Raw genomic sequence first — 25,604 nt, 5'->3', positions numbered from 1 at the left:
GATCCCGTTATCAAATGACAACACATGTCTATGGTTAGGAAACCTTAACCATCTTTGTTCAACGAGCTAGTCTAGTAGAGGCTCACTAGGGACACAGTATTCGTTTATGTATCCACACATGTATTTAGGTTTCCGATCAACACTATTGTAGAATTAATAATAAAGCTTTATCATGAATAAGGAAATATAAAATAACAACTTTATTATTGTCTCCTGGGCATATTTCCTTCATTATCATGCTTCCGGCATTGTCAGCAAGCTCCAGGAGATTGGTTTAGTGATTGCTAAGGCACAATGTCGTGCACATTTGTAGTCGGATTGTCAAAGTCAGCTCCACCAAATCGATAGCTACCTCTCATGAAAAGATAAGAGCACCCGCGCCTCCACTGGTACGCGTCGGTGCTTTACAAACAACTTTTAACCCCTTTCCGCGACGACATTTGTAACCGTCGCCAAGTGAGTGTGGGTGATACGGGGTCCTTCCCACATGACCCAGAAATCGTCGGGGATAGGCCCTCCTGGGACACTAAATGAGCTCGTGTGCGATCGGGCGAGGCATCGAAACCCAATCATTTCCGTAGGTATGTGATGTCGCTTGAAGCTATGTTAGTATTTCCCCAAAGAGGAAGGGATGATGCAGCACAGCGGCGATAGGTATTTCCCTCAGATATGAAACCAAGGTTATCGAACTAGTAGGAGAACCAAGCAACACAACGTAAACAACACCTGCACACAAATAACAACTTCTCGCAACCCGACGTGTTAAAGGGGTTGTCAATCCCTTCCGGGGTACGGCGCCTCAAGATAGGCAAACAGACGTGAGGTAAATTTGTAGTAGATTGATAGATCGAACGCAAAACAAATAAATAAGAATAAATTGCAGCAAAGTATTTTTGGGTTTTTGGATTAATAGATCTGAAAATAAATGGCAAATAAAATAGATCGCAAAGGCAAATAATATGAGGAAGAGACCCGGGGCCATAGGTTTCACCAGTGGCTTCTCTCGAGAAAAATAGCAAAGCGATGGGTGAACAAATTAATCTTGGGCAATTGATAGAACTTCAAATACTCATGATGATATCTAGGCAATGATCATTACATAGGCATCACGTCCAAGATTAGTAGACTGAGTCCTGCCTGCATCTACTACTATTACTCCACACATCGATCGCTATCCAGCATGCATATAATGTATTAAGTTCATGGAGAAACGGAGTAATGCAACAAGAACGATGACATGATGTAGACAAGATCTATCTATGTAGATATAGACCCCATCGTTTTATCCTTAGTAGCAATGATACATACGTGTCGGTTCCCTTTCTGTCACTGGGATCAAGCACCGTAAGATCGAACCCACTACAAAGCACATCTTCCCATTGCAAGATAAATAGATCAAGTTGGCCAAACAAAACCCAAATATTGAAGAAGAAATATGAGGCTATAAGAGATCATGCATAAAAGAGATCAAAGAAACTCAAATGCTTTCATGGATATAAAAAGATAGATCTGATCATAAACTCAAAGTTCATCGATCCCAACAAACACACCACAAAAGAGTTATATCATATGGATCTCCAAGAGACCATTTTATTGAGAATTAAAAGAGAGGGATCAAGCTATCTAGCTACTAACTATAGACCCGAAGGTCTACAAAGAACTATGTATGCATCATCGAAGAGGCACCAATGGAGGTGGTGAACCCCATCCGAGATGGTTTCTAGATTGGATCTAGTGGTTCTGGACTCTGCGTTGGCTGGATGAATATTTCGTCGACTCCCCTAGGGTTCTGAAAATATTGGGGTATTTATAGAGCAAAGAGGCGGTCTGGGGGGCAGCCGAGGTGGGCACAACCCACCAAGGCGCGCCTAGGCCTCCTGGCGTGCCCTGGTGGGTTGTGCCTCCCTAGGGGTACCCCCTAGGCGAAGCAAGGCCCGTTGTGTTCTTTTTGGCCCATAAAAATTCTTTGTAAAGTTTCGTGGCATTTGGACTCCGTTTGATATTGATTTTCTGTGATGTAAAAAAACATGGAAAAAAACAACAACTGGCACTTGGCACTATGTCAATAGGTTAGTACCAAAAAAAAATTAAATGACTATAAAATGATTATAAAACATCCAAGATTGATAATATAACATCATGGAACAATCAAAAATTATAGATACGTTGGAGACGTATTAGCATCCCAAGCTTAACTCCTACTCATCCTCGAGTAGGGAAGTGATAAAAATAGAATTTTTGATGTGGAATGCTGCCTAACATGTCATATCATATTTGTTTCTTTATATGTACATTCGGACTTTTATATTGTTCAAAGCAATAGTCTAGTTTTGACATGATAATTTTAATACTCAAGCATATCAATTAGCAACCATGTCTTTCAAAATATCAATGCTAAAATAAGCTATCCCTAGCCCATCATGCTCAACCATTGATCCATTCATGAAACACACTCGCATATTAGCTACACCCAAAACTCGAGTACGATCATATTGCCTCCTAGTTGGTGCTTTTTATAAGAGAAGATGGAGACTCAAATTCAAAATAAAAATTGCATAAAGTAAAAGATAGGCCCTTCGCAGAGGGAAGTAGGGATTTGTAGAGGTGCCAGAGCTCAAAGCAAAGAACTTAGAGAAAAAACATTTTGGGAGGTGTATCCATCCCACCAACGAAAATGACTTAGAGTTCCCAATACTTTCCATGCTTAGATATATCATATGTGGTTCCCAAACAGGAAATAAAGTTTATTGCCTTTTCCACCATACTTTCACTTTCCATGGCTAGCCGTATCTACGGTTGCCCTCCATACCAACAATTTCCAAGGAATTTATTATTTGACAACATAAAGTAAATTCATGTTTTCATTTCGGGACTGGGCATCCCTAATACCTTTGCCTTACTCTCGTGCAATGACAAGGGAATAAACACTCATCTTGAGAATAACACATCTAGCATGGAAAATATTAGCCACCCCTCACCGCTCCGCGAGCGAAACAAACACACAAAAGAGAAGTTTATTTTTGCAAATTAGAGATGGCACATGCAAATTTGCTTAGAACGGCAAAAGAATACCGCATATAGGTAGATATAGTGGACTCATGTGGCAAAACTGGTTTAAAGGTTTTTGGATGCACAAGTAGTGATCATACTTAGTGCAAAATGAAGGCTAGCAAAAGATTGGGAAGCGACCAAACAAGAAACGAATAATCTCATAAGCGAGCATTAAGCATAACTAACACCAAATTTTGCACCATAAGTAGGATATAATTTCATTGCATAACTATTGACTTTCATGCTTGCATAGGGAATCACAAACCTTAACACCAATATTCCTTCTAAAGCATAATTACTCATCAAGATGACTCACATATCACATCATCATATCTCAAAACTATTACTACGAATCAAGTTTATTTTATCCAATGATCTTCATGAAAGTTTTTATTATATCCTTCTTGGATATCTGTCACTTTGGGACTAATTTTCATGTGTTGCTTTTCATAAGCTCAAACAAATATAAGTGAAGATCATGAGCATAATATTTCTTTCTCTCAAATTAATTTAAGTGAAGCAAGAGAGAATTTCTTGAAAAAATTTCTAACTCTCAAATAAATCTAAGTGAAGCAAAAGAGCATTTCTTTAAAAATACTAAGCACACTGTGCTCAAAAAGATATAAGTGAAGCACTAGAGCAAGTCCATAGCTCATAAAAAATGAAGTGAAGCATAGAGAGCAATTCTAACAAGTCATGACATAATTTTGGCTCTCTCAAATAGGTGTGTCCATCAAGGGATCAAGACTAAAAACACAAAATAAAACAAGCAAAGACTCATATCATACAAGACGCTCCAAGAAAAACACATAGTATGTGACGAATAAAAATATAGTTTCGAGTAAAATACCGATGGTCGTTAGAAGAAAGAGGGGATGCCACTCGGGGGCATCCCCAAGCTTAGTCGGTTGCTTATTTTTGGATAATAGCTTGGGATGCTGGGGCATCCCCAAGCTTAGTCTCTTCTACTCCTTATTCCTTCATCCATCGTAAGATAACCCAAAACTTGAAAACTTCAATCACACAAAACTCAACAAAACCTTTGTGAGATCCATTAGTATAAGAATGATAAATCACTACTATAAGTGTTGTATCAAACCAATTCATATTTTGTTCTTGTATTATATCTACTGTATTCCAACTTTTCTATGGCAAAAAACTCATCAAAGAAAACCATAGAGCCATCAAAATAAGCACACAACACAAAGAAAACAGAATCTGTCAAAACAGAAGAGTCTGTAGCAATCTGACTATTTCTAATTTTTCTGTAACTCCAAAAATTCTGAAAAATTAGGAAGATCTGAGAAATTTGTAAATTGATCTACTGCAAGTGGAATGGTTATTTTATCGCTCTCTAGTAAACAATGAAAATTAATTTTATGAGCGTAAAAGTTTCAGTTTTTTCAGCAAGATCAAACAACTATCACCCAAGAAGATCCTAAAGGCTTTACTTGGCACGAACACTAACTAAAACACAAAAAACACAATCATATCAGTAGCATAATTGTGGTAACACACAAAAATAGGAAGCAAAAAGCAAAAATAAATTTTATTCATTGGGTTGCCCTCCCAACAAGCGCTATTGTTTTACGCCCTTAGCTAGGCATAAAGCAATGATCTAAGTTTTGTCTTCCGACATTTTGGCAACTTCTATAAGGGTTTTCTCAAACTAGGGAGGCTCTTTACACTTTCCTAAATTTTCCGGAAAAGAAACCATCTTTATATCCAAAATATCCAATCGCTTGTTGCAAAGAGTAATCAAGGTATTCATGCGATTGATACTACCATCGAGATGTTTGAGGGGGTTCGTTATATTTTTGTAATTCAACCATATGTTTATGCAAATCACCAAGTTTTTCCAGCATTTGAACTCCCTCTGGGGTGAAAGTAAACCCCTTCTTTTGAGGTCGAATCCCCAAATTTACTTCTAAAATTTCATAGGCAACATTGGCATCAAGCTCAATAAGATTCCCTTTAGCGGCAAAATCTAGGAGTTGTCTATGATGCAAAGCCAATCCTATGTAAAAATTACGAAGAAAGACCTTAGCGTCCCCCTTTAAATTGGAAATACGATACGATTCCATAAGCCTATACCAAGCATCTTTCAAATTTTCTCCTTGCCTTTGCTTGAAGTAAAGTACTTCAAAATCTGGTGACAAAGGAGGGGTAGGCACGCTAGCCATTATGACTAGAAAAGCAAGAACATGGATAGATCGGGTAAGAATACGACAAACGGAAAAGAGGGGCGAATAAAACGGCAATTTTTTGTGAAGTGGGGGAGAGGAAAACGAGAGGCAAATGCCAAATAATGTAAATTGCAAGGAGATGAGATTTGTGATTAGGAACCTAGTATATGTTGAAGATCCTCCCCGGCAACAGCGACTGAAATTGGCATGTGGCTGGGAGACTATCTTGACTTGATCCTCCCCGGCAACGGCGCTAGAAATTCCTTTTGATGTCGCTTGAAGCTACGTCGGTATTTCCCCAAAGAGAGGGATGATGCAGCACAGCGGCGGTAGGTATTTCCCTCGGATATCGAACCAAGGTTATCGAACTAGTAGGATAACCAAGCAACACAACGTAAACAACACCTGCACACAAATAAAACTCGCAACCCGACGTGTTAAAGGGGTGTCAATCCCTTCCGGGGTACGGCGCCTCAAGATAGGCAAACGGATGTGAGGTAAATTTGTAGTAGATTGATAGATCGAACGCAAAACAAATAAATAAGAATAAATTGCAGCAAAGTATTTTTGGGTTTTTGGATTAATAGATCTAAAAAGAAATGGCAAATAAAATAGATCACAAAGGCAAATAATATGAGAAAGAGACCCGGGGGCCGTAGGTTTCACTAGTGCCTTCTCTCAAGAAAAATAGCAAAGCGATGGGTGAACAAATTACTGTTGGGGAATTGATAGAACTTCAAATACTCATGAAGAAATCCAGGCAATGATCATTACATAGGCATCACATCCAAGATTAGTAGACCGACTCCTGCCTGCATCTACTACTATTACTCCACACATCGACCGCTATCCAGCATGCATCTAGTGTATTAAGTTCATGGAGAAATGGAGTAATGCAATAAGAACGATGACATGATGTAGACAAGATCTATATATGTAGAGATAGACCCCATCGTTTTATCCTTAGTAGCAACGATACATACGTGTCGGTTCCCTTTCTGTCACTGGGATCAAGCACCGTAAGATCGAACCCACTACAAAGCACCTCTTCCCATTGCAAGATAAATATATCAAGTTGGCCAAACAAAACCCAAATATCAGAGAAGAAATACGAGGCTATAAGAGATCATGCATAAAAGAGATCAAAGAAACTCAAACGCTTTCATGGATATAAAAAGATAGATCTGATCATAAACTCAATGTTCATCAATCCCAACAAACACACCGCAAAAGAGTTACATCATATGGATCTCCAAGAGACCATTGTATTGAGAATCAAGAGAGAGATGAAGCCATCTAGCTACTAACTACGGACCCGAAGGTCTACAAAGAACTACTCACGCATCATCGGAGAGGCACCAATGGAGGTGGTGAACCCCAACTGAGATGGTGTCTAGATTGGATCTAGTCGTTCTGGACTCTGCGACGGCTGGATGAATATTTCATCGACTCCCCTAGGGTTATGGAAATATTGGGGTATTTATAGAGCAAAGAGGTGGTCCGGGGGGCACCCGAGGTGGGCACAACCCACCAGGGCGTGCCTGGGCCTCCTGGCGCGCCCTGGTGGGTTGTGCCTCCCTTGGGGCACCCCCTAGGCGCAGCCAGGCCCCGTTGTGTTCCTTTGGCCCATAAAAATTCTCCGTAAAGTTTCGTGGCATTTGGACTCCGTTTGATATTGATTTTCTGCGATGTAAAAAAATGGAAAAAAAACAACAACTGGCACTTGGCACTATGTCAATAGGTTAGTACCAAAAAATGATGTAAAATGACTATAAAATGATTATAAAACATCCAACATTGATAATATAACAACATGGTGAATCCCAGAAAAACATTTCCGTAGGTATGTATATCACACACAGTCAATCCAAGGAATACGTTTCCGTTCTTTTGTACATCCCACACAGTCATGTTGGGGAATGCAGTATTTCAATTTTTTTACCTATGATCACGCAAGATCTACCTAGGAGATTCATAGCAATGAGCGGGGAGAGTGTGTCCACGCACCCTCGTGGACCGAAAGCGGAAGCGTTTAGTAACACGGTTGATGTAGTCGAACGTCTTTGTGATCCAACCGATTCAAGCCCCGAACGTACAACACCTCCACGTTCAGCACAGGTTCAGCTCGATGACGTCCCTAGAGCTCTTGATCCAGTTGAGGCCGAGGGACAGTTCCGTCAGCACGATGGCATGGCGACGGTGATGATGATGTTACCGGCGCAGGGCTTCGCCTAAGCACTACGACGATATGTCCGAGGTGTGTAACTGTGAAGGGGGGCACCACACACGGCTAAGAGAAGACTTGGTGTGCCTTTGGGGTTCAAGTTGATTTGGGGTGCACCCCTCCCATGTATATATAGGGGGGAGGAGAGGTGGCCGGCCCAAGGGGGGCGCGCGCCATGGGGAGTCCAACTAGGATTCCCAATCCTAGTTGGAGTCCCCTTCCTTTCCAAGAGAGGGAGAGAGAGGGGAGGAGGAGAGGGGAGAAGGAAAGAGTGGGTGCCGCCCCCCTCCCTAGTCCAATTCGGACTGGTCAGGGGGGGCTCCCTTCTGGCCCTTCTCTCCTTTCCACTAAGGCCCATGACCTTCCGGGGGGGGGGGTTCCGGTAACCCCCGGCACTCCGAAACTTATCTGAAACAACCCGAACCATTCCGATGTCCGAATGTAACCTTCCAATATATGAATATTTTCCTCTCGACCATTTCAAGACTCCTTGTCATGTCCGTGATCTCATCCGAGACTCCGAACAACCTTCGGTCATCAAATCACATAACTCGTAATACAAATCGTCATCGAACATTAAGCGTGCGGACCCCACGTGTTCGAGAACTATGTAGACATGACCGAGACACATCTTCGGTCAATAACCAATAGCGGAACCTGGATGCTCATATTGGTTCCTACATATTCTACGAAGATCTTACCGGTCAAAACCGCATAACAACATACGCTGTTCCCTTTGTCATCGGTATGTTACTTGCCCGAGATTCGATCGTCGATATCATCATACCTAGTTCAATCTCGTTACCGGCAAGTCTCTTTACTCGTTCCGTAATGCATCATCCCGTGGCTAACTCATTAGACTCATTGCTTTCAAGGCTCATAGTGATGTGCATTACCGAGAGGGCCCAGAGATACCTCTCCGATACACGGAGTGAAAAATCCTAATCTCGATCTATGCCAACTCAACAAACACCATCGGAGTGTGGCACCCCGGCTCAGAGAAACCAGAATGCCCCGTATTCCAGCCCATAGATCGAGGAGAAGTCTCTGGAATACGGCACTGCTTGACATAGAACAAATCAGCTCTCATTACAAGGATAATAATTACACGGGTCAGATGTTACAATGATCACATCGGCATGGCGACACTGTGCCTGCGATACTACACTTGCTCTATGCTAGCAACGGAACATATCATGGCAGCGGAAAACTTCTAGCAGCGGAACAACGACGAAGGTGGTGAACTCCACTCCGCAGGGACTCTGGCTGGGACATGATCTAGCTCGCACGAACGGAAACCACGACAAGCAATCAAGCAATCACGACATCACCTACAATCTGGCATGACACGCCAGGTCAGTACATTGAATGTACCTGCAAGCTCACAACAACCATAAACATCAAGGCAAGACAATAACATAGCATTCACAGGTTAATTAATTAACAACTACCATGATGACACAACTACTAAGCATGAGATGAACTAATACAATACTGATAAATCACCATCTCAGATCTCCATAACTATATCTCTCTTGGCTAACCGGCCAAGCAAAATACCATCTCGATCACCTCGTGATCAAAACCAAACTGTGATCTTTCCGGCGATCAGTACCATGACCAACACTTGGTCTCAAATTGTGATCTTTCCGGCGATCACTACCACGACCAACACTTGGTCCCCAACCTCATCATCAACATCCTGCCAATCTGTACTGCTCAACATATCAACATATAAATCACCTATAAGTCATTCCGTCATGTGAGTGTTGATCAAACGGTGGGACCTAGTACGGACGCGACTATCAATAGATTAAATACACTCTGCAGAGGTAGCACACTGTACCCACACCACATAACCCATGGCCTCGTACTCCCATTCGGCTGGACCAACGGTGTTCCGACAAAACCGATCTACTGCTATGACGCTCTCCCGGCCACTGCGACCCACTCCCAACTGGGCTAGTCCTGGGTGGCCCCGTGTCTACCAAAGACACCCCGACCACCATCGTGGTCAAAACACTCCCACTCGGGGACACGCACGCAAAATCCAACTACGGGAACACAAGGTTATGTCTGCTTACCGGGCCAGGGTACGCACGCCCATAACCTTCCCTAGTTGGAGGCACCGGCGAGAGGCACGACAATAGACCGCATTAGGGCCTTCCCATAAAGGCAAATGTGGTTGCACTGGAAAAGCCCGGTTCGGCGGCACCTGACCAACTTAATGACGGAATTTATCCCCAAAAATATAGCTGTGGTAACTGCTACTCCAATATCAGAAATAAAGCTATTCGGCAAAGATCCACATGTAAACATCATCTCCGAAAATAATACTCCAAGCAACAGAACATCAACTAGCATCATGAAAATAATCATACTAACCACTAATAATCCAAAGGCAGTATGACATACAAAGCAAATTGATGCGGAGCATCCCAAGGCCATCCCCATGGACCTACCTACATCTCCCACGACACCACTTGGACCCATGACAAGAGCCCGTGCGAGAGCCATCGAGAACGAGGTTAACTCTCTCCTTGTTGAACTTCCCTTTGACCCACGTGAGACATGGCTACTACCTCGATCGGAGTTGCTTTGTGTGCTTAGGTACCATGTAAGCAACCAAGGAGATGGAACGGTGCAAGATGGACATCAAGAGCATGGAGACATTCTGCCCAGCCCTGAAGGACCGGAACAACCGCCCGACCACCGCCCGGGCGGAACAACCGGCCGACTACCGCCCAACAACCGGTCTACCTTCTGTGATCGAGCGGTGCAAGGCCGGCACTACACCAGATGTACCGGTAACTACCAAAAGACCGGTACTGCCGCCCCGACAACCAGTACAACCGCTGACCCCTTCGACGTCCATCCCCGCAAGCCAGCGCCAGACCTCCCAGCTGAACTACCGCCTTCCAGGACCGGTACTTCCGCCATGCATGAGCTCCCAGCGGAACAACCGCCCCCTTGACCGGTACTACCGGCCCTGCCTGCGCGCAGTCACTTGGGCCAAGGCCCGTGTACCCTTTCATTACCTAGACTATAAATACTCTATCCCGTACAACTTTCTAGGGTTAGCATTGGTTTAGCTCATTTGAGAGATAGAGCATTGCTCATCCATATCGGATCTACTCCACGAGAGAGACCGCGGCCCCTCTACGGAGAAGATCCACCTTGGATTCAAGACCCCTTTACGGGAAGATCCCCTTGTGGATTCAAGACCTCCTCACGGAGAAGAACCGGTTACTGTGTATCGTCCCTAGTTGTCCGTGGATTCGTGTATCGTCCTATGTACTCGAGGATCTAGCCCATGTGTGACTTATTCGTGTCGGTATAGTGTTTTCCTCTTGTGTTTTCCTTCCGTTCATCCCCGTGTTCTTCGCGTTTTCCCCGGGATCCGCTCCTTTCGTGAAAGATCGGGCAATTAGGGTCTCTACCCTACATCATCTTGGTATCATGAGCAAGGTTGATCACGATTTCGGAGCCTCCCCGTTGTGTTTCTAGCCTAATTTTGTTGTTTTTCGTCCTAATCCGAAAATCCCCACCAAAAATAGCCCCAATTTTTTTTGTGATTTGTTGGTGTGTTGATGTTTTGTTGGATCTGATCCGTGGATTTGCTTTGGTTTCAAGTGGATCTAGCATCTCCCCATTTCTCTCCACATTCCATCCTTGAAATCGCTCGAATTTCGACAACGAAATCATCCCTTTCCGTCCCAAAAACCCATCCCCGATCCAGATCTTGCGATTTTTCCGACCCCAGCGGTACTACTGCCCCCACGAGCGGAACTACCGCTAAGGAACCAACCGGTACCACCGCCTTCACAAGCGGTACTACTGCCCCACCCAGTTTCAGTTGAAACCTACTGGCATCTTTTCCAACCACTTATACACCATCACCACTTCCGCATACTACCCCCCCCCCTTTTTGTGCCATTTTCGCCCTCCGACACGTGTTGCCACTTCGAGGTTTGAGAATTTGAATTGCGATACCGTATCCTTTTGTGTTTCGGCTATTTAGGTACGGTTCGGCATCGACAACACCGTCGCTCATCTTCGCCACGGACGCGTCATCAACAACGACCACCTCGACTATGACTTGGTATTCGTGCCACCATTTTGACACCATACCGGAAGCAAGACCGGTAACCTCATCTTGGTAGCATCATAGCCTTACTCATTACATTGATAGCCATCATAGCCTTACTCATTTGCGTTGCTTACCCATCGAGACTAGCCATTGAGTATTGCCGGCAACGAGACTTGTGCACATTAGTGATCATACTTCCCATAGCATACATACATCATTGTTGCCTATATTGGTATCATCTCTTGTGTCACCAAATTGTCATCGCATACTAACTTGCTATCTTGGTTCGTCAAGCATTGCATGAGAAAAGAGCTCAAACATCAAAGAGCCAAACAAGCTTTTAAGCAAAGAGGAAAGATAAGCAAAGAGCTTTTAAGCAAGAACCATAGCATCATACAACATTAAGATTGTCATACTCGATCATCTTGGATCGTATCATAGCCACACCTTGCATACAAAATATTTGGGATAGAAGTCGTTGCATTTTTGCTAAGTAGGTTGTGCACAAGTTTTTGTATCCGCCTATCGTGCAATCGTGCTAGCGTCTCTCTAGTGTTGTGCAACAAGAGCATTTTTGTGGATTCCACACTTTGGCTCACCCTTGGTTGCACAACCCCACTTATCTTTTTGCGCGTGTGTTTCTGTGTACCTTATATGCTTGGTCTACTTGTTACATTGCATCTTGCGAATCTTTTCCAACATTATTGAAGCTCACTTACAAATTGCATCAAATTTTTGTGCCACCATCCTAACCAAGCTCCACCATAAGCTTTTACTTGTGTAGGTGTGAGAAACCGACGAGAATTCATACCAATTGGGCTATTTCCTTGTCCTATATTGGAGTGATCATCGATTCACTTTCAACTTCGGTCAAGGTACATTTGGTATTCGTTCTTCTCTTTCTACCACTCACATTTGTCTTGGAATGATGGATAGGCCAAGTACTTCTACCAACCCACTCTTCATGGAGCAAGACGACGACATGAACTCCTTCGTCACCAAGAGTCACCTCTTTGGTGCACAACGTGCTTTACATCAAGGGCAACAAGCTATGAGTGAACGCATCGACAACCTTGCCGCCGACTTATGACTCTCCGAGCAACGTACGAGGGACTACTTTGACAACAAGCTCGATGATCACAAGCAAGAGAATGATGCAAGGATGGACGAAATTCGCGCTTTGTTGCTCAACCGCTCTTCCTCCACTTCAAGGAGCCATTCAAGTCGCCATTCCGACTTTATCCTCTCCGGCTCAAGTACACCGACATCGAACACTCTTCGTCAAGCCGCGCGCACCGACCGTCAAGAAAACCTCAATCCACTTCGAGACACCGACTCTCAAGAGCGCCGACGACGTCAAGCCGAAGAAGCCTTTGCGCTAGCTCGAGAACGGCAACAACAACGCCAACATGAAGAGGAAGAACGTGCGCATCTACACCAAAATGCACAAGATGCCGAGGCTCAACGTAAAGAACAACAAATCCATGACGCTCAAGCACTTGAGGCGCAACAAGCTCTACGCGAGGCGAGTCGAGCCGTTGCCGACCGAGGCCGTCAAGCCCGTGAAGAAGAGGAAGCACTTCGCGAAGAAATTCTCGAACGACGACTTCAAGCTTGCATGAATCGTCAAATTCCTCCTCGAGCTCGACGCGCTCCTCCACAAGCTCGCCAAGACCATCAAGTTCATCAAGAGCATGAAAACACTGGGAATACTCCGCGACAAGAGCAACACGAGGTTGACAACCCTCCGCGACAAGAGCACCATGAGTTGAACAATCATCTACAACATCGGCGTCATCATCCCCGACCCCAACACAATGAAGAGCAACGCTACGGCAAGATCAAGTTCACCATGCCCAAGTTCAACGGCAGCAACGATCCTGAAGAATACCTTTCATGGGCATTGAAAGTTGACAAGATCTTCCGTTTGCACAATTATGAAGAAGAGAAGAAGATCATGATGGCATCCCTTGAGTTCCAAGACTATGTCCTCATTTGGTGGGAACAAGTCATTGAGCGCCGCGAGGCAAGAGGTGATCCACCCATCACTACTTGGGCACAAATGAAGGATGTCATGAGAGCACGCTTCGTGCCTACCTACTACAACCACGACCTCTTCAAGAAACTCCAACAACTCAAGCAAGGAACAAAGAGCGTTGAAGATTACTACAAGGAGATGGAGATTGCAATGATAAGAGCCAATGTGACGGAAGATGATGAGCAAACTATGGCACGTTTCTTGAATGGACTCAATCACCCTATCAAGAAGATCGCCGACTTCCAACCATACTCAAATCTCATCGAGCTCGTGCACCAAACTACCAAAGCGGAACGCCAAGTGCAAGATGACTTCAAGTACGCCAAGTTCTCATCCAAGTCCTACGGCTTCTCCAATAACCAAGCTTCAACGACTCCAACACCGACTACAAGAAGTCTACTTCCAACACCGACAAGCCGACTTCCAAGAAAGCTTCGTCAACTACAAGTCATCCTCCTACGAGCAACTTCCAGCCGAGAGCTTCATCATCATCAACCCCAACCGATGAGACCGTCAAGACAAGTTCCTTCAAGTGTTGCACTTGCGGAGGCCGAGGCCACAAGTCCTACGAGTGCACCAACAAGCGGACCATGGTCTTCAACGACGATGGCACTTATGACTCCATGAGTGAAGGTGAAATGGAAGCACTTGAGCAAGTCGCCATGCACCGCCAAGTGAACAATGAAGAAGAACAAGTCTTTTGTGATGAAGACTCGAGTCCCGCACTTGTTGTCTCCAAAGTCTTGACTCTCCAACATCACCAAGAAGAAGACCAACGATGCCACATATTCCACACCAAGGCCGGCATCAATGGACGATCCGTCAAGGTCATCATCGATGGAGGGAGTTGTCACAATCTCGCAACTGAAGAACTTTGCTCCAAGCTCCAATTGCCCAAGACGAAGCATCCACATCCTTACAAAGTGCAATGGCTTAGTGGCTCCGGCACCATCCAAGTCGAGCACCGAGTACAAGTCTCCTTCAAGATCGGCGCATACGAAGACACCTTGGAGTGTGACGTTGTTCCAATGACCGTTTGTCATCTTCTCCTTGGACGGCCATGGAAATTCGATAGAGGAGTCATCCACAACGGTCGAACGAACCACTACATCTTCAAGATGAAGGGCAAGGAGTACATCCTCCATCCAATGTCGCCAAGTCAAGTGATCGCCGACAAACATACCACCCATCGTGGAGAGAATGGTGAGAGAGTGAGCCACCAAAAAGAGTGAGCGCGACAAGCCCAAATTGAGTGCCTCCACGATGAGCGAAAACAAGAACTTCGTTCTATTTGCCACAAAACGTGAGATGAGAGAAGTGTGTGAGAACCCATCTAGTGTCCTACACTACGTCCTCGTGTGCAAGGACAATGCACCACAAACTAACACCTCTCACACTCTTCCTTTAGTGTTGTCTTCTCTTTTGCAGGAATTTCAAGATGTTTTTCCCGATGAGCTACCTCCGGGACTACCTCCTCTCCGAGGCATTGAGCACCGAATCGACCTCATCCCCGGAGCACCGCTTCCGAACAAAGCTCCCTACCGCGTCAACCCCGAAGAAACCAAAGAAATTCAAAGGAAAGTAAAACATCTCATAGACCATGGACATGTGCATGAAAGTTTGAGCCCTTGTGCCGTTCCGGTCATTCTTGTGCCAAAACGTGACGGTAGTTTTCGCATGTGCTCCGATTGTAGACCTATCAATGCTATCACCGTTCGTTATAGATATCCCATTCCACGCCTAGATGATATGCTAGATGAGCTTAGTGGTGCCACTATATTTTCCAAAATTGATCTTAAGAGTGGTTACTATCAAATCCGCATACAAGAGGGCGATGAATGTTAAACCGCCTTCAAAACCAAGTTTGGTTTGTATGAGTGGTTAGTCATGCCTATGGGTCTCTCGGAAGCACCGGGCACTTTTATGCGCCTTATGAATCATGTCTTTCGCCCTTACATTGGTATATTTGTTGTGGTTTACTTCGATGACATTCTTGTCTTTAGCAAATCTATACAAGAGCATGCCACCCATGTCCGCACCGTTTTGCAAACTCTTAGGAAAGAGCGTCTCTATGGTAATATGGAGAAATGCCTTTTTGGTGTTGATAAGCTCATTTTCTTAGGATTTGTTGTCTCTTCTAAGGGTGTTCATGTAGATGAGTCCAAGATCGATGCTATTAAGACTTGGCCGCAACCAACCAACTTGCATCAAGTGCGTAGTTTCCTTCGCCTTGCGGGCTTCTATCGTCTCTTTGTAAAGGGTTTTAGCACCATTGCTTCGCCTTTGCATGCTTTGAGCAAGAAGAATGCGCCTTTTATTTGGGGACCATCCAAAGATACCGTATTCAATGAGCTTAAGAATTTGCTTACTCATGCTCCCGTGCTTGCTTTACCCAACTTCGACAAACCCTTTGAAATTCATTGCGATGCTAGTGGTAATGGCATAGGAGGTGTGTTAACGCAAGAGAAGCGCCCCGTAGCTTACTTTAGTGAGAAACTTTCCGGAGCGCACCTCAATTACCCCATCTATGACAAAGAGCTATATGCTTTAGTCTGCATTTTGCATGAATGGGAACACTACCTTCGTCCTCGTGAGTTTATCATTCATACCGATCATGAGACTCTCAAGTATCTTAAGGGACAGACTAAGTTGAACAAGCGTCATGCTAAATGGAGTGAATTTATTGAGTCTTTTCCTTATGTCATCAAGTACATTAAGGGTAAAGAAAATGTTGTGGCGGATGCGCTTTCCCGCATTTGCATGCTTGTCACGCAACTTGAGTTAGATGTCATTGGCTTCGAGCATATCAAAGACTTATATGAGCATGATACGACTTTTGCCATTCCTTATGCCAAGTGTTTGTCGAATACATCTTGGGAACGCTATTACATCAAAGATGGCTACCTTATGAGAGCTAACAAACTTTGCATTCCCGAGTCCTCGCTTCGTTTGTTGCTTTTGCAGGAATCTCATGGAGGCGGCTTAATGGGACACTTCGGACGCGACAAGACGTTCGCCATGCTCTCAAAGAGCTACTTTTGGCCAAAGATGTTTCGGGACGTCAATCGCTTCACCAACCGGTGTTCTACATGTCGCAAAGCTAAGTCCAAAGCTCAATCTCATGGTCTCTATATGCCTTTACCAATTCCATACCAACCTTGGGAAGACATTAGCATGGACTTTGTACTTGGTTTGCCTAGGACTCGCAATGGGAAAGATTCCATATTTGTCGTTGTGGACCGTTTCTCGAAAATGGCACACTTTATTCCTTGTAACAAGATAGACGATGCTTCACATGTGGCTAATCTCTTTTGTAGGGAAACATTGCGTCTACATGGTGTGCCAAAGACTATCGTCTCGGACCGTGACGTCAAGTTCCTTAGCTACTTTTGGAAGACCCTATGCGCCAAGCTCGGAATCAAGCTACTCTTCTCCACGGCATACCATCCTCAAACCGACGGCCAAATGGAGGTGACAAACCACACACTCTCCACTCTACTTCGAGTACTCATCAAGAAGAACATCAAGGAGTGGGAGGAGTGTCTACCCATCGCCGAGTTCGCCTACAACCGAGCAAGACACTCAACAACCGGCAAGTCCCCTTTCGAGGTCGTCTACGGATTCAACCCTTTGTCACCATTGGACATTCTACCTCTACCACTCCAAGAGCGAATCAATTTGGACGCAAGTGCACGAGCGACCCATATCAAGAAGGTGCATGAAGATACAAGAAACACCATCGAGCGCCAAGTACAACGCCTTGCGACCAAGCTCAACGTCAACAAGCAACCTATGGTCTTCAACACTGGTGATCTCGTGTGGCTACACCTTCGCAAGGACCGCTTTCTACAAGAACGCAAGTCCAAGCTTCGACCATGAGCGGATGGACCCTTCAAGGTGCTTGCACGCTACAACGACAACGCTTACAAGATCGACCTCCCGCGCGACAAGTACAACGTGAGCGACATATTCAACGTCAAAGATCTCTTTCCCTCCCATGGTGATGAAGAATTTGATCCAAGGACGGATCTTCCCCAAGGGAGGGGAGATGACGCGGAGCATCCCAAGGCCATCCCCATGGACCTACCTACATCTCCCACGACACCACTTGGACCCATGACAAGAGCCCGTGCGAGAGCCATCGAGAACGAGGTTAACTCTCTCCTTGTTGAACTTCCCTTTGACCCATGTGAGACATGGCTACTACCTCAATCGGAGTTGCTTTGTGTTCTTAGGTACCATGTAAGCAACCAAGGAGATGGAACGGTGCAAGATGGACATCAAGAGCATGGAGACATTCTGCCCAGCCCTGAAGGACCGGAACAACCGCCCGACCACCGCCCGGGCGGAACAACCACCCGACTACCGCCCAACAACCGGTCTACCTTCTGTGATCGAGCGGTGCAAGGCCGGCACTACACCGGATGTGCCGGTAACTACCAAAAGACCGGTACTGCCGCCCCGACAACCAGTACAACCGCTGGCCCCTTCGACGTCCATCTCCGCAAGCCAACGCCAGACCTCCCAGCGGAACTACCGCCTTCCAGGACCGGTACTTCCGCCATGCATGAGCTCCCAGCAGAACAACCGCCCCCTTGACCGGTACTACCGGCCCTGCCTGCGCGCAGTCACTTGGGCCAGGGCCCGTGTACCCTTTCGTTACCTAGACTATAAATACTCTATACTGTACAACTTTCTAGGGTTAGCATTGGTTTAGCTCATTTGAGAGATAGAGCATTGCTCATCCATATCGGATCTACTCCACGAGAGAGACCGCGGCTCCTCTACGGAGAAGATCCACCTTGGATTCAAGACCCCTTTACGGGAAGATCCCCTTGTGGATTCAAGACCTCCTCACGGAGAAGAACCGGTTACCGTGTATCGTCCCTAGTTGTCCGTGGATTCGTGTATCGTCCTATGTACTCGAGGATCTAGCCCATGTGTGACTTATTCATGTCGGTATAGTGTTTTCCTCTTGTGTTTTCCTTCCGTTCATCCCCGTGTTCTTCGCGTTTTCCCCGGGATCCGCTCCTTTCGTGAAAGATCGGGCGATTAGGGTCTCTACCCTACATCACAAATACTCCAAGATATATCCAAAACCACCATGAAACTAATCATAAAAGCCACTAATACTCTGAAGGCCACATGACATCCAAAGTAATACTCCAAAATATAATAACAGATACCATCATGAAAATAATCATACTAACCACTAATAATCCAAAGGCAGCATGATATCCAAAGTAATACTCCAAAATATAATGACACGTACCATCATGAAAATAATCATACTAACCATTAATAATCAAAAGGCAGTATGATATCCAAAGTAATACTCCAAAATATAATGACAGGTACCATCATGAAAATAATCATACTAACCACTAATAATCCAAAGGCAGTATGATATCCAAAGTAATACTCCAAAATATAATGACAGGTACCATCATGAAAATAATCATACTAACCACTAATAATCCAAAGGCAGTATGACATCCAAAGCAAATACTCCAAAAATATCATACCCAACACCACCATCATAACATAAGCCACTAATAATCCAATGGCAACATGTCAACCATATAAGATGCAAAATAAAAGTCCTAGAACTCCCAGCAACATCATGGCAATAACAAGATCAAAATACAACTCCGAGAAATTGCCATGCACAAAGTCATGTAGCTAAAGCAATATTTTAAACAAGTTCAAATAATTTAAACCATGTCACTGCATTGCAATCATGCAAATGGAGGGTGTGGCTTGCCTGGGGTGGAAGAAATCACCGGGAGAAAGTGCGAGAAACTCGCGGAAAGGATCGTCCGAAAACGTTCTCTCTCGGAGGGGGCTGAATAAGGGCAGGGGAAAAATGGTCATTTTCAGAATGTCAAAACATGGTGAAAATGGTTCCATCAGAACGGGCTGGATGGAACGAAGAAGTGGGCTTTGGAATCACCTCATTTGGAGTTGTGGTTAAAAAGATACGAGGTGTTTTCTGCCAGGGACCCATCTGTAATGAAAAACTTCAAAATCTGGGCCTGGACAGAAAAACAGAGAGCGCCTTCGGGTTGAATATGTTTTCTGTAAAGAAAACGCCTTTTCAGCCGCAGAAGAGAGGAATACGCTTTCCAGAAGGGAAACATACTTTAGATAAAAGAAAGGATGAATACGCTTTCATCGGAAGTAAAAGTACTCTGGGAAATGCGTTTCCACTTAACCACGTGGACAGTGGCGGGGCCAGGCGTGGGTCGCTGACGTGCGGGTCCCGCGGGGTGGGACCCGTCACTTATCCACGTCGGCACCTGGGTCAACGCGGGGGCGGCTCCGGTGTGGCTGACTGGTGGGGCCCGCCTTATCCACTCCCTCTCTCTCTCTCCTCCCTTCCCTTCTTTCTCCATCCCGACGGCGCGCCCGCAGAACAGAGGAGGAGCACGGCGCCGGTGCTCGTCCGGCCGGTTCGGGACGACTCAGGCGACGCCCCGGCCACCGAAATGCTCCGTGCGGAGAGGCGCACCCGACTGGGGGCAGCACGCTCACCGGAGAACGCGGGGACGAGCGGGGCCGCGACCACGGCGGACGACAGCTTTGGTCGGTGATGGGAAGCATGGCGAGAGGCCACCAGAGGGTAAGGAGGAGGGCGGGGAAAGCTCGGGGAGGTATAGGGGCTCTCTGGTTGTAGCTAGGAGAGGAGAAGGGCTCGGGTTGCTGCGAATTTAGGCGGAGGCCAGGGGCGGCCATGGCGGTGATGAGTGGCAAGAAGAGCTTCTGGAGCTCAGGCGAGTGGACGGGGAGTGAGCTATGAGTGAGGGGAGGCTGATGAGGTGCTCGAATGACTTGGGGGAGGGCTTAAATAGCCGCGGGGCGAGGAGGCCGAGCTGGCGTCGCCGCGGACGCGTGTGCTCGCGCATGAGCTCGGCGAAGGCGATGGAGAGGGAACAGACGAGGGGCAGGGCTCACGGAGACGAGGGAGAGCTCGAGGACAAGAGGAGAAGGAGCCGAACGCCATCAAAGCCTCGGTCGGCTACAGCTCGCCCGTGGGCGCGCGGCGACGAGAGCTGACGGAGGGGCTGACGGAGGGGTAGAGGCCTCCAGGAGGACGGCGACGACGCGAGCCAGCTGTGGGACATGATCACGCGCGCGAAGGCGACGAGAGGAGGAGGGGGTCCAGCACAAACAGCCACTGGACACGCGCACTGCACACAGAGCGCGTGCACAGGCATGCCATTGTCGTGGTCACCATGTGCACTGGCATGTAGTGGGGGAGAGGGGATTGAAAATGTTGTCTAGTGAGTACTTTATCCAGGGGAGGCCTCAACCGTGGTGGTAGTTCTGTGAAAACGGCTCTGGTTAAAAGGTAAGCAACCTCTGAAGTTTACTGCAATAAACTTGATCAACTAAGTGTGATCAACAGAGAGATGCTATGGGTCAAATGTTATGTCTGGGGTGATTAGCTAAGGAGGGACTATGATCCTGGAGCTTTTGAGGCATAATGGAGCACAAACTAACATAGTTGCTTTGTAACTCACATTATGTGTCCAGAATCAAGATTTGGATGATGCACTCACATGGAGTAACCACCTGATCTCAAGTTTGGCAAGGATTCAATATTTGATCATATAAAGATGCTGTATAAGTTTCATACCAATTGGATTCACCAAAATGGCACTTGCTTCACAAACATCCTTGCTGATCAGAAACTTGAAAAAATGCTATAGGAAAAATGGCTTAATGAAACATGCCCAAAATTGGTTGAGGTAGGTTATATGGATAATAAAAGTCCTAGAAAAATTGGAAGACATAATGGAGCAAGATAAAATATACTTTCTTCACAAACTGAAAATTTGGACAGAATCAAAGAATTGAAGGTGAGTTCTCATGCAGGCATGAAATGAGCTCTACTTTGGTAAAGGTATATTATATTATGATATGAGGGATCATGCAAAATAGAAAATCATTTGGATATGCCTAGCTTGTACTTCCTTCACAACCACTTCCCTCAGACAGGAATTTTGGAAAATCATAATTAAATAATTACTAGGAAAATGAGGTTTCACTTTGGCATTTGGTAATTATATGGACATGAAAAGGTGTTCAAGGAGTTTGAGGTCAATTGGGAAAAGGAAAATAGCACTTGCTTCACAATGTGCCATTTAGGGCAGAATAGGAAATTAATTATTTGAGCATGGTGATAAACATGACAAATGAAATATTTTTCCATATTTGGGAAATATATGATCCAAAAAATTTATGAGAATTATTTGGGAATTTTAGGAGTGATGGAAATAAAGGTCGCTTCACAACCTAGGGCAGACAGGGTTATTCTTTTAATAGAAAAAGGAATATTCCTAAGAAAAAGAAATTAGAGTTTGGTCAAGCAGTGGAGTGACATGATCTTGGCAAGGTTTTGAGAATGATGAGCCACTTGGGAGGGAAAAAGAGGATGATCCCCCAGGTGACAAGGCCACAGAACCACTCCAAAAAAGAAAACAGAGCAAAAACCAATAAATCAAAAAGAAAAAGAAAAGGGCCAAAATCCAGGTTGTTACACGGAGACACCCGTAGAGCATCTTTATAATCACCCAGTTACGTTGTGACGTTTGATAGCACACAAGGTGTTCCTCCGGTATTCGGGAGTTGCACAATCTCATAGTCAAAGGAACATGTATAAGTTATGAAGAAAGCAATAGAAATAAAACTAAACGATCATTATGCTAAGCTAACAGATGGGTCTAGTCCATCAAATCATTTTCTAATGATGTGATCCCGTTCATCAAATGACAACACATGTCTATGGTCAGGAAACTTAACCATCTTTGACTAATGAGCTAGTTAAGTAGAGGCATACTAGGGACACTCTATTTTGTCTATGTATTCACACATGTACTAAGTTTCTAGTTAATACAATTCTAGCATGAATAATAAACATTTATCATGATATAAGAAAATATAAATAACTACTTTATTATTGCCTCTAAGGCATATTTCCTTCAGTCTCCCACTTGCACTAGAGTCAATAATCTAGTTCACATCGTCATGTGATTTAACACCAATAGTTCACATCTTTATGTGATTAGTTCACATCTCCATGTGACTAACACCCAAAGGGTTTACTAGAGTCAATAATGTAGTTCACATCGCTATGTGATTAACACCCAAAGAGTACTAAGGTGTGATCATGTTTTTCTTGTGAGAGAAGTTCAGTCAATGGGTCTGCCAGATTCAGAGCCGTATGTATTTTGGAAATTTTCTATGTCTTACAATGCTCTGCACGGAGCTGCTCTAGCTAATTGCTCCCACTTTCAATATGTATCCAGATTGAGACTTAGAGTCATCTGGATCAGTGTCAAAGATTGCATCGACGTAACCCTTTACTACGAACTTTTTGTCACCTCCATAATCGAGAAACATGCCCTTATTGCACTAAGGATAATTTTGACCGCTGTCCAGCGATCCACTCGTGGATCACTATTGTACCCTCTTGCCAAAATCATGGTGAGGTACATAATAGATCTGGTATACATCATGGCATACTTTATAGAACCTATGGCTGAGGCATAGGGAATGACTTTCATTCTCTCTCTATCTTCTGTCGTGGTTGGTTTTTGAGTCTTACTAAACTTCACACCTTACAACTTAGGCAAGAACTCCTTCTTTGACTGATCCATTTTGAACTCCTTCAAAATCTTATCAATGCATGTACTCATCGCAAGTCTTATCAAGCATCTCGATATATCTTTATAGATCTTGATGCCCAATATGTAAGTAGCTTTACCGAGGTCTTTCTTTGAAAAACTCCTTTCAAACACTCCTTTATGTATTCCAGAAATTTCTACATCATTTCCGATCAACAATATGTCATTCACATATACTTATTAGAATGGCTATAGTGCTCCCACTCACGTTCTTGTAAATACATGCTTCACCGCAAGTCTTTATAAAACTATATGCTTTGATCACACTATCAAAGCGTACATTCCAACTCTGAGATGCTTGCACTAGTCCATAAATGGATTGCTGGAGCTTACACACTTTGTTAGTACCTCTAGGATTTGACAAAACCTTCTGGTTGCATCATATACAACTCTTCTTTAAGAAATCCATTAAGGAATGCAGTTTTGACATCCATTTGCCAAATTTCATAATCATAAAATGCGGCAATGCTAACATGAATCAGACAGACTTTAAGCATAGATAGTAGTGAGAAACTCTCATCGTAGTCAACACCTTGAACTTGTCGAAAACCTTTTGCGACAATTCGAGCTTTGTAGATAGTAACACTGCTATCAACATCCGTCTTCCTCTTGAAGATCCATTTAATCTCAGTGACTCGCCGATCATCGGTCAAGTCAATCAAAGTCCATACTTTGTTCTCATACATGGATCCCATCTCAGATTTCATGGCCTTAAGCCATTTCACGGAATCTGGGCTCATAATCGCTTCCTCATAGTTCGTAGGTTCGTCATGGTCTAGTAACATGACTTCCAGAAAGGATTACTACCACTCTGGTGCGGCCCATACTCTGGTTGACCTACGAGGTTCGGTAGTAACTTGATCTAAAGTTTCATAATCATCATCATTAGCTTCCTCACTAATTGGTGTAGGAATCACCGGAACTGATTTCTGCGATGAACTACTTTCCAGTTCGAGAGATGGTACAATTACCTCATCAAGTTCTACTTTCCTCCCACTCACTTCTTTCAAGAGAAAATCCTTCTCTAGAAAGGATCCATTCTTAGCAATGAATATCTTGCCTTCGGATCTATGATAGAAGGTGTACCCAACAGTTTCCTTTGGGTATCCTATGAAGACGCATTTCTCCGATTTGGGCTCGAGCTTATCAGGTTGAAGATTTTTCACATAAGCATCGCAGCCCAAAACTTTAAGAATGACAGCTTAGGTTTCTTGCCAAACCATAGTTCATACGGTGTCGTCTCAACGGATTGAGATGGTGCCCTATTTAACATGAATGCAGCTGTCTCTAATGCATAACCCGATAGTGGTAAATCAGTAAGAGACATCATAGATCGCACTATATCTAATAAAGTACAGTTATGATGTTCGGACACACCATTACGCTGTGGTGTTCCAGGTGGCGTGAGTTGTGAAACTATTCCACATTGTTTTAAATGAAGGCCAAACTCGTAACTCAAATATTCGCCTTCGCGATCAGATCGTAGAAACTTTATTTTCTTGTTATGATGATTCTCAACTTCACTTCGAAATTCTTTGAACTTTTCAAATGTTTTAGACTTGTGTTTCATTAAGTAGATATACCCATATCTACTCAAATCATCCGTGAAGGTCAAAAAATAACGATACCCGTCGCGAGCCTCAACACTCATCGGACCGCATACATCGGTATTATTTCCAATAAGTCAGTGGCTCGCTCCACTGTTCCGGAGAACGGATTCTTAGTCATATTGCCCATGAGGCATGGTTTGCAAGCATCAAGTGATTCATAATCAAGTGATTCCTGCTACCTCTTGAGCATGCGTTGGTTTTCCCTTGGAGAGGAAAGGGTGAAGCAGCAAAGTAGCGTAAGTATTTCCCTCAGTTTTCGAGAACCAAGGTATCAATCCAGTAGGAGACTACACGCAAATCGCCTAGCACCTGCACAAACAAATAAGAACCTTGCAACCAACACGATAAAGGGGCTGCCAATCCCTTCAGAGGCACTTGCAAAAGTGAGATCTGACAAAGATAATAAGATAAATATTTTTGTTATTTTTGTGGTATAGATTGGAAAATAAAGATTGCAAAATAAATAGTAAACTAGAATTGTAGATTGGAAACTTATATGATGTAAAGTAGACCCGGGGGCCATAGGTTTCACTAGTGGATTCTCTCAAGATAGCATGTATTACAGTGGGTGAACAAATTACTGCCGAGCAATTGATAGAAAAGCGCATAGTTATGATGATATCTAAGGCAATGATCATGAATATAGGCATCACGTCTGTGACAAGTAGGCCAAAACAATTCTGCATCTACTACTATTACTCCACACATCGACCGCT

General features: G+C 44.5%; 1 long non-coding RNA gene across 1 annotated transcript; it reads right to left on the bottom strand.

Annotated features, from left to right (window-relative positions):
* Window positions 1-8,533: 8,533 nt before the first annotated feature.
* On the bottom strand, window positions 8,534-21,101 carry LOC147990891 (uncharacterized). Its single transcript, XR_015601574.1, has 2 exons — window positions 19,543-21,101; window positions 8,534-19,434 (listed from the first exon to the last, which is right to left on the bottom strand). It is a non-coding gene; the product is annotated as an uncharacterized LOC147990891 (long non-coding RNA).
* Window positions 21,102-25,604: the final 4,503 nt, after the last annotated feature.

This window comes from Triticum urartu, chromosome 1A (assembly GCF_056163025.1).
Source record: "Triticum urartu cultivar PI428250 chromosome 1A, HENAU_Tu73, whole genome shotgun sequence".
NCBI classification, from domain to species: Eukaryota; Viridiplantae; Streptophyta; class Magnoliopsida; order Poales; family Poaceae; genus Triticum; species Triticum urartu.
This window is presented reverse-complemented; position numbering and strand designations above follow the sequence as displayed.